The sequence below is a fragment of the Octopus sinensis genome, linkage group LG10 (assembly GCF_006345805.1).
Source record: "Octopus sinensis linkage group LG10, ASM634580v1, whole genome shotgun sequence".
Taxonomy (NCBI): domain Eukaryota; kingdom Metazoa; phylum Mollusca; class Cephalopoda; order Octopoda; family Octopodidae; genus Octopus; species Octopus sinensis.
In genome coordinates this window covers 22,005,027-22,023,303 of record NC_043006.1, presented here as the reverse complement: position 1 = coordinate 22,023,303, position 18,277 = coordinate 22,005,027, and the positions used below count along the sequence as shown (strand labels likewise).

The following is an 18,277-nucleotide window of genomic DNA, read 5'->3' as shown; positions in this document are numbered from 1 at the left end:
TTCCATCTTGAATTTGAGTATTATCAATACCATGTCGTTATCACTACTGGCATTTGCATAGGGGAAAGACCAGCACTTGTTCTTTTTCTTTCAAATGCTAGACTCGATGTGTTTTTAAGTGCGAGAATGAAATCAGTCTAGTTATGAACTTCGCCATTAGGTTGTTCTCTTGGAGTTTTTGTGTGGAACTGCGTTGATTAGGGTAAGCATGGAGCTGTGTTGATTAGGGTAAGCATGGAACTGTGTTGATTAGGGTAAGCATGGAACTGCGTTGATTAGGGTAAGCATGGAACTGTGTTGATTAGGGTAAGCATGGAACTGCGTTGATTAGGGAAAGCATGGAACTGTGTTGATTAGGGTAAGCATGGAGCTGCTGATAAAGTCTAAACGTCGCACTCCACAATCATATATTCATCTAATCCCCCAAAGCCCAGCTATCTATCTAGTTTGGTATTCCGGCTCCCCAAGATGATGAGAATATCTTTCGAGGTGCCTTGACGAACCTCTTTTTTGGGGGTTGGGGGGTTGGGGTGGGGGTGGGGGTCATAAAACTCTTCCTCTGCATCATTATCATCGTCATTATCGTTGTCATCGACATCGTTAACATCGTTTGTGGTGTTTCATGTTTGTGATTGATATCATCAAAGTTCTTGAAATGAAGAATCTTTTAAGCCCAAATTCATGCTCGATGTCACCCGAGTAACTCCTTCGAAACTAGGCTACTGTTGTTGAAGTATTTATTGACTCCGAAACGATAAAAGGCAAAGTCCATCTCGGCAGCATTCTATGTGAAGACGGACGAAATGTCGCTAAGCATTATGTTTGGCATGCTAACGATTTTGCCAGCTCACCGCGTTAGCAATATGAAATAATATATACATATTTCAAAATGTAGGTAAACATATATCAACGTAATTATAAAACTGTATCTATACTTAGAAATTCAGGTAACAGGTTTCATATGATACTCGGGCAATCCGTTCCAAAATTTATTTCTAAAATTTTGAATAAACAAATATATTTTTAAACAGCAGGCACGCACAGTATAAAATTCCAGAGGAAACTCAACACGTACTCCTGCTACTGAAAAGAAAAAAAAAAGAAGTGCGCCCGCAGAGGGACTTGAACCCGCGACCCTCAGATCACCTACAGAATTAGCTTTAAAAGTCTGATGCTCTACCGACTGAGCTATGCGGGTGGACAGTTTGCAGAGCTTATATTGTGTACATAAGCAATATTGATAATCGATTTGGTTGGCAACTAAATTCCCGCCGATTTTTTAAATTTTAGAATTCCTTGCGTTTTTAAATTTTGGAATCTATTTTTTTCGCGAAATCTATTTTTGAATAATTTTGGAATCTTTTTTTTTTTTCTCGTTAATTTTAGTTAATTTTTGTTTATTTTCAGATCATTAAAATGGAATGTCAAGTTAAGAAAAACGAGCATTTTCGACACCTTCATCTTTTTACTTTTAATCAAGGTTCTAAGGCCGCAAAAGCTGCTCGCGACATTTGTGCTGCGTATGGAGAGGGTGCCATAGCTGAAAGAACCGCTCGTGATTGGTATGCCAAGTTCAAAAAATGGAAATTTTGACCTCAGTGACGCACATTTGAGTTCGATGAAGAATTGATTAAGCCTACTTTTGCACGAAAATTCTCGTCAAACGACAAGGGAACTGGCAGAGAAAATGGAATATTCCCACACTGCTATAGAGAAGCATCTTCACTCGATGGGAAAGGTTTAGAAGTATGGAGCATGGGTTCCGCATGTTTTAAGTGACAACAAAAATCAGCGAGCCACAATCTCCGCTGGTTTGCTTGCTCGTTACCGCTCAATTCATGGACACAAGCAAATGTGTCCATAAAATATTAAAATGGAAGATTACGAATTAACTTTTCCACTCCTAATTTTTGAAATAGGAGGAATGGTTTATTTGTGCTTAGTCATAACTAATGCTAGAGGGTACGCCGATTGACAAGGGTACAAGTAAAACCAGACAGATTTGTTCTCAAGGTAAACGATGTTCTCAAAAGCTTACACTTGAGTGATGTTTCCGAGAAAGTTGTTTCCAGGAAACTATGCGAAGTCATTGTATAAATATAAGTTAATTGCCTTATAAAAGGAATTTCTCTCCGAATGACTTATAAAATCTCAGTCCTGCTCTACTGTTGTGTCTTTAGCTTACTCACTATTAATAACAAGCAAAGACAACGTCCTCCGAGTGGCTTTCTGCAAGTATTTATTGAATCGAAAAATTCTAATGTAGAAAAAAATAGCGCAATATGTATATTGTGTTGTAATAAATATTTTAAGCGAAATTAATATATTTCCTGACAGTAAACGCAAAGTCGAAGATGTATGAAACAAATATTAACCCAAAGCTTTCATTATTCAAAGGACAATGATTTTTAGATTTGTGTACCACCGAACGAAACATGAAATATAAAATTTCTATATAATTTTGATATGATAAATACATAAGGCGTGAAAACTTGAATGTTTTCGGTTTGAACGGCAGTTTTTTCTAGCGGTGTCATATGAAATTGTCACCCATAATTATGACCCTAGTATCGATCTATTGCATTTCGATCTGTTTTAGGGTTAGGGTTAGAGTTAGGGTCAGGTAGGGTATCTTTTTTTCTTCAGAAATGTAAATAAACCCAATCTGTTTCTTAAACGAGGGACATATTCATACGGCACGGAATGTTTTCACCTCAATAGACGCCATTGATTGGTTGAAATTGCAGAAATTGAAGAAAAAAACAACCTATCTCTATTCAATATCCTACAAATTATAGAACTTTCTCAATAAAGCCAAAAGAAAAAACTACCAGTTTGCCATCATCCCTTCCTTCCTTATTCATCTATCACCCCTTCCTTTCTCATTCATATGTTGTGACAGAGAAAAACACAAGAATATTATTATAGCAAAACGATTATCTTTCTCGTATCACCTTCTCCTTCTTGTGTGCATGTGCAGCATCTTTGGTTGCTATGGAAACAGAGCTTTTCGCCACGGTGATGTGTAAAATACTCGCTTCTGATTGGCTAAAACATTCAAATTTTGCAAATCTTAAAGACTAATAACTTTTTAATCATGGAGTAATATGAAAAATGAAATTTATTTTCATAATTAGTATACAAAACTTAATCCATATAGCAAATATGAAAACAATTGGAAGAAAATTGTAAACAGTGACAAAAACCACAAAGAATATAGTTAAAAAAATGTACGCCCCAGAGGGACTTGAACCCGCGACCCTCAGATCACTTAATGCTTAAAAGTCTGATGCTCTACCGACTGAGCTATGCGGGCGGACACGGTTATCTATCATCATATAGTTTATAAATCAAGTTTGATAACCTAGTTTTATGTTGCCGTGTGAGAAAAATTGATTAAATTTTCTGTCGTAACTAGTCTTCATTTATAAATATACATGTATGCTGGATCGTCGTTAGCCCCTACACGCAATTTTTTTCTCTTCTTGTTTCTCTCCTTGTTTCTTTTCTTTGTATCTTTCTGTCGAAGAGCGTAGGCTCGAAACATAAAAGACTTGTTTTATTTCTATTCCTGAGCGCCATACTAATACATTGTTTGTACTCCACCTGCCTTCGTCTTTTGTTTATTTTCGTAAACCTTCCCGTTATATATATATGTGTGTGTGTGTGTGTGTGTGTGTGTGTGTGTGTGTGTGTGTGTGTGTGTCTGTCTGTCTGTCTGTATCAGTATGTGTGTATCACTAAAACTCGAGAATTACTTAACGGATTTCATTCAAATTTTACACATGCCTTACTTAGAGTCCATGCAAGTGTCATGGTCAAAAAAGATTATTTATGTATTTATGTATGTATGTATGTAAGTATATATGTATGTATGTATGTGTGTATGTGTGTGTGTGGAGATGCAATGGCCCAGTGGTTAGGGCAGCGGACTCGCGGTTGTAGGATCGTGGTTTCGATTCCCAGACAGGGCGTTGTGAGTGTTTATTGAGCGAAAACACCTAAAGCTCCACACGGCTCCGGCAGGGGGTGGTGGCGATCTCTACTGTACTCTTTCGCCACAACTTTCTCTCAGTCTTTCTTCTGTTGGCCTGCTCGCTTAGCCAGCAGGGTGGCGTCATTTGAAGGCTAAAACAATGCGAAGCGCATTGTGACCAGCGATGTGTAGCAGCATCTGATAGCCTGATCGGTCATGGTGATATATATATATATATATATTTTACTCTTTTACTTGTTTCAGTCATTTGACTGCGGTCAAGCTGGAGCACCGCCTTTAGTCGAGCAAATCGACCCCGGGACTTATTCTTTGTAAGCCCAGTACTTATTCTATTGGTCTCTTTTGCCGAACCGCTAAGTTACGGGGAAGTAAACACACCAGCATCGGTTGTCAAGCAATGCTAGGGGGGGGGCAAACACAGACACACAAACACACACACACATACATACATATATATATATATATATATATATATATATATATATATATATATACGACGGGCTTCTTTCAGTTTCCGTCTACCAAATCCACTCACAAGGCATAGATCGGCCCGGGGCTATAGCAGAAGACACTTGCCCAAGATGCCACGCAGTGGGACTGAACCCGGAACCATGTGGCTGGTTAACAAGCTACTTACCACACAGCCACTCATTTATATGTGTGATATATACATATAAAAATACAAACTGGGACAAGAAGGCAAAATATTTAGGTGACGATACAAAAAACACTTATATGTATACGGATATGCCTTCCTATATACATGCAAAAACGTGTGCCTACAAGCATATGTTTGCACGCGCTCGTGTTTGTGCGCGCGCACTCGTATGTGTGTGTGTTCGTATGTTTTTTGAATGAAACGATTTGTTCTACAAAAACCCTTCAAGATGGTGCTCCAGCATGTCCGCAGTCAAATGACTGAAACAAATAAAACAGTAAATTTATAAAAGATATACAGATTTCTTTTTTTTTTTTTTTTTTAGTATACAAACACAATATAAAACATCTGATGAAACTATTCTTGTAAATTGTATAAAAGGAGAACCTGCGCCCGCACTGCAACTCGAGCCCGCGACCCTCAGATTTCTTACTGAACTGCTTCAAGAAAAGTCTGACGTTCTACTGACTGAGTTACGCGGGTGGATGAACAAAGCCTTGATTATATTGTATATAAACCAAGATTTCTCATTTATTTCGTGTATAACTACCTAAGAACAATTCACCGATTCATCTCATCGGTAAGTAGTGATGTTAACCTGTTGAATTTTTTATATGAGAAAGAAGCATCGTCGGCAATGTTTATCTAAATACTAAATATATTTAATATACAGCCTCCGGCTGGGCTACTGGGATCTTTTCGGTTTGAACGGCAGTTTTTTCTAGCCGTGTCATATGAAATTGTTACCCATAATTATGACCCTAGTATCGCTCTATTGCATTTCAATCTGTTTTAGGGCTAGAGTTAGTTAGGGTTAGGGTTAGGGAAGGGTATCTTTTTTTCTTCACAAATGTAAATAAACCCAATCTGTTTCTTAAACGAGAGAAATATTCATACGGCACGGAATGTTTTCACCTCAATAGACGTCATTGATTGGTTGAAATTGGAGAAATTGAAGAAAAAAAACAACCTATCTCTATTCAATATCCTACAAATTATAGAACTTTCTCAATAAAGCCAAAAGAAAAAACTACCAGTTTGCCATCATCCCTTCCTTCCTTATTCATCTATCACCCCTTCCTTTCTCATTCATATGTTGTGACAGAGAAAAACACAAGAATATTATTATAGCAAAACGATTATCTTTCTCGTATCACCTTCTCCTTCTTGTGTGCATGTGCAGCATCTTTGGTTGCTATGGAAACAGAGCTTTTCGCCACGGTGATGTGTAAAATACTCGCATCTGATTGGCTGAAACATTCAAATTTTGCAAATCTTAAAGACTAATAACTTTTTAATTATGGAGTAATATGAAAAATGAATTTTATTTTCATAATTAGTATACAAAACTTAATCCATATAGCAAATATGAAAACAATTGGAAGAAAATTGTAAACAGTGACAAAAACCACAAAGAATATAGTTTAAAAAATGTACGCCCACAGAGGGACTTGAACCCGCGACCCTCAGATCACTTAATGCTTAAAAGTCTGATGCTCTACCGACTGAGCTATGCGGGCGGACACGGTTATCTATCATCATATAGTTTATAAATCAAGTTTGATAACCTAGTTTTATGTTGCCGTGTGAGAAAAATTGATTAAATTTTCTGTCGTAACTAGTCTTCATTTATAAATATACATGTATGCTGGATCGTCGTTAGCCCCTACACGCAATTTTTTTCTCTTCTTGTTTCTCTCCTTGTTTCTTTTCTTTGTATCTTTCTGTCGAAGAGCGTAGGCTCGAAACATAAAAGACTTGTTTTATTTCTATTCCTGAGCGCCATACTAATACATTGTTTGTACTCCACCTGCCTTCGTCTTTTGTTTATTTTCGTAAACCTTCCCGTTATATATATATATGTGTGTGTGTGTGTGTGTGTGTCTGTCTGTCTGTCTGTATCAGTATGTGTGTATCACTAAAACTCGAGAATTACTTAACGGATTTCATTCAAATTTTACACATGCCTTACTTAGAGTCCATGCAAGTGTCATGGTCAAAAAAGATTATTTATGTATTTATGTATGTATGTATGTAAGTATATATGTATGTATGTATGTGTGTATGTGTGTGTGTGGAGATGCAATGGCCCAGTGGTTAGGGCAGCGGACTCGCGGTTGTAGGATCGTGGTTTCGATTCCCAGACAGGGCGTTGTGAGTGTTTATTGAGCGAAAACACCTAAAGCTCCACACGGCTCCGGCAGGGGGTGGTGGCGATCTCTACTGTACTCTTTCGCCACAACTTTCTCTCAGTCTTTCTTCTGTTGGCCTGCTCGCTTAGCCAGCAGGGTGGCGTCATTTGAAGGCTAAAACAATGCGAAGCGCATTGTGACCAGCGATGTGTAGCAGCATCTGATAGCCTGATCGGTCATGGTGATATATATATATATATATTTTACTCTTTTACTTGTTTCAGTCATTTGACTGCGGTCAAGCTGGAGCACCGCCTTTAGTCGAGCAAATCGACCCCGGGACTTATTCTTTGTAAGCCCAGTACTTATTCTATTGGTCTCTTTTGCCGAACCGCTAAGTTACGGGGAAGTAAACACACCAGCATCGGTTGTCAAGCAATGCTAGGGGGGGGGCAAACACAGACACACAAACACACACACACATACATACATATATATATATATATTATATATATATATATATATATATACGACGGGCTTCTTTCAGTTTCCGTCTACCAAATCCACTCACAAGGCATAGATCGGCCCGGGGCTATAGCAGAAGACACTTGCCCAAGATGCCACGCAGTGGGACTGAACCCGGAACCATGTGGCTGGTTAACAAGCTACTTACCACACAGCCACTCATTTATATGTGTGATATATACATATAAAAATACAAACTGGGACAAGAAGGCAAAATATTTAGGTGACGATACAAAAAACACTTATATGTATACGGATATGCCTTCCTATATACATGCAAAAACGTGTGCCTACAAGCATATGTTTGCACGCGCTCGTGTTTGTGCGCGCGCACTCGTATGTGTGTGTGTTCGTATGTTTTTTGAATGAAACGATTTGTTCTACAAAAACCCTTCAAGATGGTGCTCCAGCATGTCCGCAGTCAAATGACTGAAACAAATAAAACAGTAAATTTATAAAAGATATACAGATTTCTTTTTTTTTTTTTTTTTAGTATACAAACACAATATAAAACATGTGATGAAACTATTCTTGTAAATTGTATAAAAGGAGAACCTGCGCCCGCACTGCAACTCGAGCCCGCGACCCTCAGATTTCTTACTGAACTGCTTCAAGAAAAGTCTGACGTTCTACTGACTGAGTTACGCGGGTGGATGAACAAAGCCTTGATTATATTGTATATAAACCAAGATTTCTCATTTATTTCGTGTATAACTACCTAAGAACAATTCACCGATTCATCTCATCGGTAAGTAGTGATGTTAACCTGTTGAATTTTTTATATGAGAAAGAAGCATCGTCGGCAATGTTTATCTAAATACTAAATATATTTAATATACAGCCTCCGGCTGGGCTACTGGGATCTTTTCGGTTTGAACGGCAGTTTTTCTAGCCGTGTCATATGAAATTGTTACCCATAATTATGACCCTAGTATCGCTCTATTGCATTTCAATCTGTTTTAGGGCTAGAGTTAGTTAGGGTTAGGGTTAGGGAAGGGTATCTTTTTTTCTTCACAAATGTAAATAAACCCAATCTGTTTCTTAAACGAGAGAAATATTCATACGGCACGGAATGTTTTCACCTCAATAGACGTCATTGATTGGTTGAAATTGGAGAAATTGAAGAAAAAAAACAACAAATATCTTACAAACCATAGAATTTTCTCAATAAAGCCAAGAGAAAAAGATGTTTTATAAACGCATTCTACCAGTATACGAAGTTTAAAAGTGTTTAGTTACGTGGAAATTATGTTTAAAAATTGCCGTTCAAACCGAAAAGATCCGGATACTGTTATATCCCACCACTAAGTTGAATCTTAGAATTTTATAAGCCCTTCCAAGAAATTTAAGGATGTTTCAAAAACACTCTAGGCTCGAAAAATTGTAACTTCTCTTTGGACAAACACCGCCTACTACAAAATGACGTCTCAGCGGTTTAGCGAGCTATTTTCCATCAGCAGCAATTATCTTTAGTCAGTATTACCAAAAGCATTGTAATGTTGTTCGTCGTACGTTTCAGCCAGGTTCGAATTTCGAAGAAAGCTACCTGCTACATTTTATTGTTTATAGCAAGTGAAATATGTTATATAGAATATAAACTTTCTTATAGCTTAGACAACGCACACGATTTTAGTGAAAGAAAGTTCATTTTTCTAGTAATCAACACATGATTACAGTTTTCGGATCTTTTCTGTTTGGTTGCACCTGTGGAAAGTTCAAAGTTTATTTGCAAATTTTGCAATTTGGTGTATTAATGTAATTTTCCAAGCTGAATGACCGGAGATATTTCACTTTTGCTAGGGAAATATTTTTTTTAAAAGTTACAGTTTAATTGAAAATTGGAAGCCGAACAGAAAAGATTCCAATTTGGTACTGTGTTTTAAACAAGAAATCTCCAAACAAGCAATTCATTTCAATAAAGTAAATTCACTCGCCAGTTGGGGGATTTAAACCCACGGCCTTCAAATCACTAAATTAGCTATTAAAAGTCTGATGCTCTACCGACTGAACTATACGGGCGAACACATTTAAGAATTCTTAGATCTTGTTTAAAACAAGATTGCCCGCCTCCGACATTCTTTTCCTCTTAACATTCAGGAAAACGAATATTTTCCCACAGGTCGTCTCATGCACTTCTGCCCCATCGTCTTTGTTAATACCACTTTTCAAAGCTTTAGCATCTACCACTGTTGTTTCAGATTCCTATTTTTCAAGCATCAACATAACATAATCTTCACTCTCCTAAACGTATTCCTGCAAAAATGCAATTGAAAAATATTCAATGTAAACAGATATTTGAGGAGACAATTTCGGGTGGAAGAAGAATCATTCGAAACTCCAAAATTCCACCTCTTCTCATGCTGTAAACATAATGGTAATCCACATCCTAGAAAACATACCTCTATTTTGCCACACGCTAATCTCATCAAAGTACAATAAACTAGATCCCGTTTATTTAGTCCTCAAATAAAACAGTTGACAATGGTTTTATATATGTAAAGTGATTGCACGTGGACTATCTCTGCCCGTCTGCTTCTCTCTCTCTCTCTCTCTCTCTGACTGTCTGTCTGTCTGAGAGAGAGAGAGAGAGAGAGAAGCAGACGGGCAGAGATAGTCCACGTGCAATCACTTTACATATATAAAACCATTGTCAACTGTTTTATTTGAGGACTAAATAAACGGGATCTAGTTTATTGTACTTTGATGAGATTAGCGTGTGGCAAAATAGAGGTATGTTTTCTAGGATGTGGATTACCATTATGTTTACAGCATGAGAAGAGGTGGAATTTTGGAGTTTCGAATGATTCTTCTTCCACCCGAAATTGTCTCCTCAAATATCTGTTTACATTGAATATTTTTCAATTGCATTTTTGCAGGAATACGTTTAGGAGAGTGAAGATTATGTTATGTTGATGCTTGAAAAATAGGAATCTGAAACAACAGTGGTAGATGCTAAAGCTTTGAAAAGTGGTATTAACAAAGACGATGGGGCAGAAGTGCATGAGACGACCTGTGGGAAAATATTCGTTTTCCTGAATGTTAAGAGGAAAAGAATGTCGGAGGCGGGCAATCTTGTTTTAAACAAGATCTAAGAATTCTTAAATGTGTTCGCCCGTATAGTTCAGTCGGTAGAGCATCAGACTTTTAATAGCTAATTTAGTGATTTGAAGGCCGTGGGTTTAAATCCCCCAACTGGCGAGTGAATTTACTTTATTGAAATGAATTGCTTGTTTGGAGATTTCTTGTTTAAAACACAGTACCAAATTGGAATCTTTTCTGTTCGGCTTCCAATTTTCAATTAACTGTAACTTTTAAAAAAAATATTTCCCTAGCAAAAGTGAAATATCTCCGGTCATTCAGCTTGGAAAATTACATTAATACACCAAATTGCAAAATTTGCAAATAAACTTTGAACTTTCCACAGGTGCAACCAAACAGAAAAGATCCGAAAACTGTAATCATGTGTTGATTACTAGAAAAATGAACTTTCTTTCACTAAAATCGTGTGCGTTGTCTAAGCTATAAGAAAGTTTATATTCTATATAACATATTTCACTTGCTATAAACAATAAAATGTAGCAGGTAGCTTTCTTCGAAATTCGAACCTGGCTGAAACGTACGACGAACAACATTACAATGCTTTTGGTAATACTGACTAAAGATAATTGCTGCTGATGGAAAATAGCTCGCTAAACCGCTGAGACGTCATTTTGTAGTAGGCGGTGTTTGTCCAAAGAGAAGTTACAATTTTTCGAGCCTAGAGTGTTTTTGAAACATCCTTAAATTTCTTGGAAGGGCTTATAAAATTCTAAGATTCAACTTAGTGGTGGGATATAACAGTATCCGGATCTTTTCGGTTTGAACGGCAATTTTTAAACATAATTTCCACGTAACTAAACACTTTTAAACTTCGTATACTGGTAGAATGCGTTTATAAAACATCTTTTTCTCTTGGCTTTATTGAGAAAATTCTATGGTTTGTAAGATATTTGTTGTTTTTTTTCTTCAATTTCTCCAATTTCAACCAATCAATGACGTCTATTGAGGTGAAAACATTCCGTGCCGTATGAATATTCTCTCGTTTAAGAAACAGATTGGGTTTATTTACATTTGTGAAGAAAAAAAGATACCCTTCCCTAACCCTAACCCTAACTAACTCTAGCCCTAAAACAGATTGAAATGCAATAGAGCGATACTAGGGTCATAATTATGGGTAACAATTTCATATGACACGGCTAGAAAAACTGCCGTTCAAACCGAAAAGATCCCAGTAGCCCAGCCGGAGGCTGTATATTAAATATATTTAGTATTTAGATAAACATTGCCGACGATGCTTCTTTCTCATATAAAAAATTCAACAGGTTAACATCACTACTTACCGATGAGATGAATCGGTGAATTGTTCTTAGGTAGTTATACACGAAATAAATGAGAAATCTTGGTTTATATACAATATAATCAAGGCTTTGTTCATCCACCCGCGTAACTCAGTCAGTAGAACGTCAGACTTTTCTTGAAGCAGTTCAGTAAGAAATCTGAGGGTCGCGGGCTCGAGTTGCAGTGCGGGCGCAGGTTCTCCTTTTATACAATTTACAAGAATAGTTTCATCAGATGTTTTATATTGTGTTTGTATACTAAAAAAAAAAAAAAAGAAATCTGTATATCTTTTATAAATTTACTGTTTTATTTGTTTCAGTCATTTGACTGCGGACATGCTGGAGCACCATCTTGAAGGGTTTTTTTGTAGAACAAATCGTTTCATTCAAAAAACATACGAACACACACACATACGAGTGCGCGCGCACAAACACGAGCGCGTGCAAACATATGCTTGTAGGCACACGTTTTTGCATGTATATAGGAAGGCATATCCGTATACATATAGTGTTTTTTGTATCGTCACCTAAATATTTTGCCTTCTTGTCCCAGTTTGTATTTTTATATGTATATATCACACATATAAATGAGTGGCTGTGTGGTAAGTAGCTGTTAACCAGCCACATGGTTCCGGGTTCAGTCCCACTGCGTGGCATCTTGGGCAAGTGTCTTCTGCTATAGCCCCGGGCCGATCTATGCCTTGTGAGTGGATTTGGTAGACGGAAACTGAAAGAAGCCCGTCGTATATATATATATATATATATATATATATATATATATATATATATGTATGTATGTGTGTGTGTGTGTTGTGTGTCTGTGTTGCCCCCCCCCTAGCATTGCTTGACAACCGATGCTGGTGTGTTACTTCCCCGTAACTTAGCGGTTCGGCAAAAGAGACCAATAGAATAAGTACTGGGCTTACAAAGAATAAGTCCCGGGGTCGATTTGCTCGACTAAAGGCGGTGCTCCAGCTTGACCGCAGTCAAATGACTGAAACAAGTAAAAGAGTAAAATATATATATATATATATATCACCATGACCGATCAGGCTATCAGATGCTGCTACACATCGCTGGTCACAATGCGCTTCGCATTGTTTTAGCCTTCAAATGACGCCACCCTGCTGGCTAAGCGAGCAGGCCAACAGAAGAAAGACTGAGAGAAAGTTGTGGCGAAAGAGTACAGTAGAGATCGCCACCACCCCCTGCCGGAGCCGTGTGGAGCTTTAGGTGTTTTCGCTCAATAAACACTCACAACGCCCTGTCTGGGAATCGAAACCACGATCCTACAACCGCGAGTCCGCTGCCCTAACCACTGGGCCATTGCATCTCCACACACACACATACACACATACATACATACATATATACTTACATACATACATACATAAATACATAAATAATCTTTTTTGACCATGACACTTGCATGGACTCTAAGTAAGGCATGTGTAAAATTTGAATGAAATCCGTTAAGTAATTCTCGAGTTTTAGTGATACACACATACTGATACAGACAGACAGACAGACAGACACACACACACACACACACACACACACACACACACACACACACACACACACACACATATATATATAACGGGAAGGTTTACGAAAATAAACAAAAGACGAAGGCAGGTGGAGTACAAACAATGTATTAGTATGGCGCTCAGGAATAGAAATAAAACAAGTCTTTTATGTTTCGAGCCTACGCTCTTCGACAGAAAGATACAAAGAAAAGAAACAAGGAGAGAAACAAGAAGAGAAAAAAATTGCGTGTAGGGGCTAACGACGATCCAGCATACATGTATATTTATAAATGAAGACTAGTTACGACAGAAAATTTAATCAATTTTTCTCACACGGCAACATAAAACTAGGTTATCAAACTTGATTTATAAACTATATGATGATAGATAACCGTGTCCGCCCGCATAGCTCAGTCGGTAGAGCATCAGACTTTTAAGCATTAAGTGATCTGAGGGTCGCGGGTTCAAGTCCCTCTGTGGCGTACATTTTTTTAACTATTCTTTGTGGTTTTTGTCACTGTTTACAATTTTCTTCCAATTGTTTTCATATTTGCTATATGGATTAAGTTTTGTATACTAATTATGAAAATAAATTTCATTTTTCATATTACTCCATGATTAAAAAGTTATTAGTCTTTAAGATTTGCAAAATTTGAATGTTTCAGCCAATCAGAAGCGAGTATTTTACACATCACCGTGGCGAAAAGCTCTGTTTCCATAGCAACAAAGATGCTGCACATGCACACAAGAAGGAGAAGGTGATACGAGAAAGATAATCGTTTTGCTATAATAATATTCTTGTGTTTTTCTCTGTCACAACATATGAATGAGAAAGGAAGGGGTGATAGATGAATAAGGAAGGAAGGGATGATGGCAAACTGGTAGTTTTTTCTTTTGGCTTTATTGAGAGAAAATTCTATAATTTGTAGGATATTGAATAGAGATAGGTTGTTTTTTTTCAATTTCTGCAATTTCAACCAATCAATGGCGTCTATTGAGGTGAAAACATTCCGTGCCGTATGAATATGTCCCTCGTTTAAGAAACAGATTGGGTTTATTTACATTTCTGAAGAAAAAAAGATACCCTACCTGACCCTAACTCTAACCCTAACCCTAAAACAGATCGAAATGCAATAGATCGATACTAGGGTCATAATTATGGGTGACAATTTCATATGACACGCTAGAAAAACTGCCGTTCAAACCGAAAACATTCAAGTTTTCACGCCTTATGTATTTATCATATCAAAATTATATAGAAATTTTATATTTCATGTTTCGTTCGGTGGTACACAAATCTAAAAATCATTGTCCTTTGAATAATGAAAGCTTTGGGTTAATATTTGTTTCATACATCTTCGACTTTGCGTTTACTGTCAGGAAATATATTAATTCGCTTAAAATATTTATTACAACACAATATACATATTGCGCTATTTTTTTCTACATTAGAATTTTTCGATTCAATAAATACTTGCAGAAAGCCACTCGGAGGACGTTGTCTTTGCTTGTTATTAATAGTGAGTAAGCTAAAGACACAACAGTAGAGCAGGACTGAGATTTTATAAGTCATTCGGAGAGAAATTCCTTTTATAAGGCAATTAACTTATATTTATACAATGACTTCGCATAGTTTCCTGGAAACAACTTTCTCGGAAACATCACTCAAGTGTAAGCTTTTGAGAACATCGTTTACCTTGAGAACAAATCTGTCTGGTTTTACTTGTACCCTTGTCAATCGGCGTACCCTCTAGCATTAGTTATGACTAAGCACAAATAAACCATTCCTCCTATTTCAAAAATTAGGAGTGGAAAAGTAATTCGTAATCTTCCATTTTAATATTTTATGGACACATTTGCTTGTGTCCATGAATTGAGCGGTAACGAGCAAGCAAACCAGCGGAGATTGTGGCTCGTTGATTTTGTTGTCACTTAAAAAATGCGGAACCCATGCTCCATACTTCTAAACCTTTCCCATCGAGTGAAGATGCTTCTCTATAGCAGTGTGGGAATATTCCATTTTCTCTGCCAGTTCCCTTGTCGTTTGACGAGAATTTTCGTGCAAAAGTAGGCTTAATCAATTCTTCATCGAACTCAAATGTGCGTCACTGAGGTCAAAATTTCCATTTTTGAACTTGGCATACCAATCACGAGCGGTTCTTTCAGCTATGGCACCTCTCTCCATACGCAGCACAAATGTCGCGAGCAGCTTTTGCGGCCTTAGAACCTTGATTAAAAGTAAAAAGATGAAGGTGTCGAAAAGCTCGTTTTTCTTAACTTGACATTCCATTTTAATGATCTGAAAATAAACAAAAATTAACTAAAATTAACGAAAAAAAAAAAAGATTCCAAAATTATTCAAAAATAGATTTTCGAAAAAAAATAGATTCCAAAATTTAAAAACGCAAGGAATTTAAAATTTAAAAAATCGGCGGGAATTTAGTTGCCAACCAAATCGATTATCAATATTGCTTATGTACACAATATAAGCTCTGCAAACTGTCCACCCGCATAGCTCAGTCGGTAGAGCATCAGACTTTTAAAGCTAATTCTGTAGGTGATCTGAGGGTCGCGGGTTCAAGTCCCTCTGCGGGCGCACTTTTTTTTTTCTTTTCAGTAGCAGGAGTACGTGTTGAGTTTCCTCTGGAATTTTATACTGTGCGTGCCTGCTGTTAAAAAATATTTGTTTATTCAAAATTTTAGAAATAAATTTTGGAACGGATTGCCCGAGTATCATATGAAACCTGTTACCTGAATTTCTAAGTATAGATACAGTTTTATAATTACGTTGATATATGTTTGCCTACATTTTGAAATATGTATATATTATTTCATATTGCTAACGCGGTGAGCTGGCAAAATCGTTAGCATGCCAAACATAATGTTTAGCGACATTTCGTCTGTCTTTACATAGAATGCTGCCGAGATGGACTTTGCCTTTTATCCTTTCGGAGTCAATAAATACTTCAACAACAGTAGCCTAGTTTCGAAGGAGTTACTCGGGTGACATCGAGCATGAATTTGTGCTTAAAAAATTCTTCATTTCAAGAACTTTGATGATTTCAATCACAAACAAGAAACACTGCAAACGACGTTAACGATGTCGATGACAACGATAATGACGATGATAATGATGCAGAGGAAGAATTTTATGAACACCCCCACCCCACCAAAAAAAGAGGTTCGTCAAGGCACCTCGAAAGATATTCTCATCATCTTGGGGAGCCGGAATACCAAACTAGATAGATAGCTGGGCTTTGGGGGATTAGATGAATATATGATTGTGGAGTGCGACGTTTAGACTTTATCAGCAACTCCATGCTTACCCTAATCAACACAGTTCCATGCTTACCCTAATCAACGCAGTTCCATGCTTACCCTAATCAACACAGTTCCATGCTTACCCTAATCAACGCAGTTCCATGCTTACCCTAATCAACGCAGTTCCATGCTTACCCTAATCAACACAGTTCCATGCTTACCCTAATCAACGCAGTTCCACACAAAAACTCCAAGGGAACAACCTAATGGCGAACTCGCACTTAAAAAACATCAAGTCTAGCATTTGAAAGAAAAAAAGACAAGTGCTGGTCTTTCCCCTATGCAAATGCCAGTAGTGATAACGACATGGTTTTGATAAAACTCAAATTCAAGATGGAAGAAAATCTGTATGAAAAGAATACTGCCTATAATATTCGTTGTGAAAATGTCGGAAGATCCAGACGTTGCTTTAATATTTAAGTCCAACTTGGGTGGCAGGTTTGCGGTCTCCAGTTTGCAAGAAGAAGAATATATTAACTTCGTGACTGACAACTTGTAGGAAGCACTTTATGAATCAGCTTTAGAAGTTCTGACCAGAAGGAAGTAAAAACACAAACAACAAATTATAGATTACCGATGACACACTTAGACTTGCGTATTACAAAACGGGGCATAAAGATAGATCAAGGTAACAGATCTTGAAGCTACTCAGCAACACCACACAGTAAATAAGCGAATCAGAAATAAAATAAAGGAAGCCAAGAAGTATATAACAGAGCAGATGCTATCTATGCTACGAACAAGGAAGCAATTCATCGTCACTGTTATTAAAGACAAAATAGGCTCTCTTCTCATTGACGAGTCAGTACTATCAGAAGATAAACCGAGTATTTTGTGTAGAACATTACGATAACCGTAAATCCTCGAGTATAGTCCGCAGGGGATTTTTAGAGGGCTGTACTTCTGAAAAACCTAAACCTTTTGTATAATACGCACCCCCTTCTCTAACTTGAGTCAAGGAGGTCTATATAACGTCCATGGTTTGTAAAAATGTATACAGTAACGTCCTTTATTATTATTGTATATATAACATAATGCAAACGTGTAGCTTTTTTGTGCATTTTGTTTGCAGAAAATAAAGAGATAACAGTAATAATGTTTAATAAATGTTGCTTACTGCAAGTTATGGATGATTCTTTTATGACTTCATTGCTTTCAGGCTTAGCTTAAGGAATTTTCGCGCCTGACATCACAAAATGCGTCCGAATAAACATTTCCGGACAGCAAATAGAGACTTGAATATTGCTTAGAAAATAATCTTCATTTTCAAGCTCGTGTATGATACGCGCTAGGGATTTTGACCTTTAAATTTTGGGGAAAAAATGCGTATTATAATCTTCGACATTCACACGCTTTTCGTCTCATCCTGACATCGAACCCTGCATTGTCTACGAACTTTTGCACATATATAAGGCTCTCAAATAGGCTCTCAACAACTCTTTTTCTCTGCAGGCATATCTTTTTTTCACTTTCAACAGTGAAGAAGCACTCCGTCGGTTACGACGATGAGGGTTCCGGTTGACCCGATCAACGGAACAGCCTGCTCGTGAAATTAACGTGTAAGTGGCTGAGCACTCCACAGACACGTGTACCCTTAACGTAGTTCTCGGGGATATTCAGCGTGACACAGAGAGTGACAAGGCCGGCCCTTTCAAATACAGGTACAACAGAAACAGGAAGTAAGAGTGAGAGAAAGCTGTGGTGAAAGAGTACAGCAGGGATCGCCACCATCCCCTGCC

General features: G+C 37.4%; 3 non-coding genes across 3 annotated transcripts; 1 reads left to right on the top strand and 2 right to left on the bottom strand.

Annotated features, from left to right (window-relative positions):
• Positions 1-1,107: 1,107 nt before the first annotated feature.
• Positions 1,108-1,198, bottom strand: Trnak-uuu. The gene is given in 2 exon segments: positions 1,108-1,143; positions 1,162-1,198. It is a non-coding gene; the product is annotated as a tRNA-Lys (tRNA).
• A 4,893-nt stretch (positions 1,199-6,091) lies between these two features.
• Positions 6,092-6,175, bottom strand: Trnak-uuu. The gene is given in 2 exon segments: positions 6,092-6,127; positions 6,139-6,175. It is a non-coding gene; the product is annotated as a tRNA-Lys (tRNA).
• A 9,547-nt stretch (positions 6,176-15,722) lies between these two features.
• Positions 15,723-15,813, top strand: Trnak-uuu. The gene is given in 2 exon segments: positions 15,723-15,759; positions 15,778-15,813. It is a non-coding gene; the product is annotated as a tRNA-Lys (tRNA).
• The last annotated feature ends 2,464 nt before the right edge of the window (positions 15,814-18,277 follow it).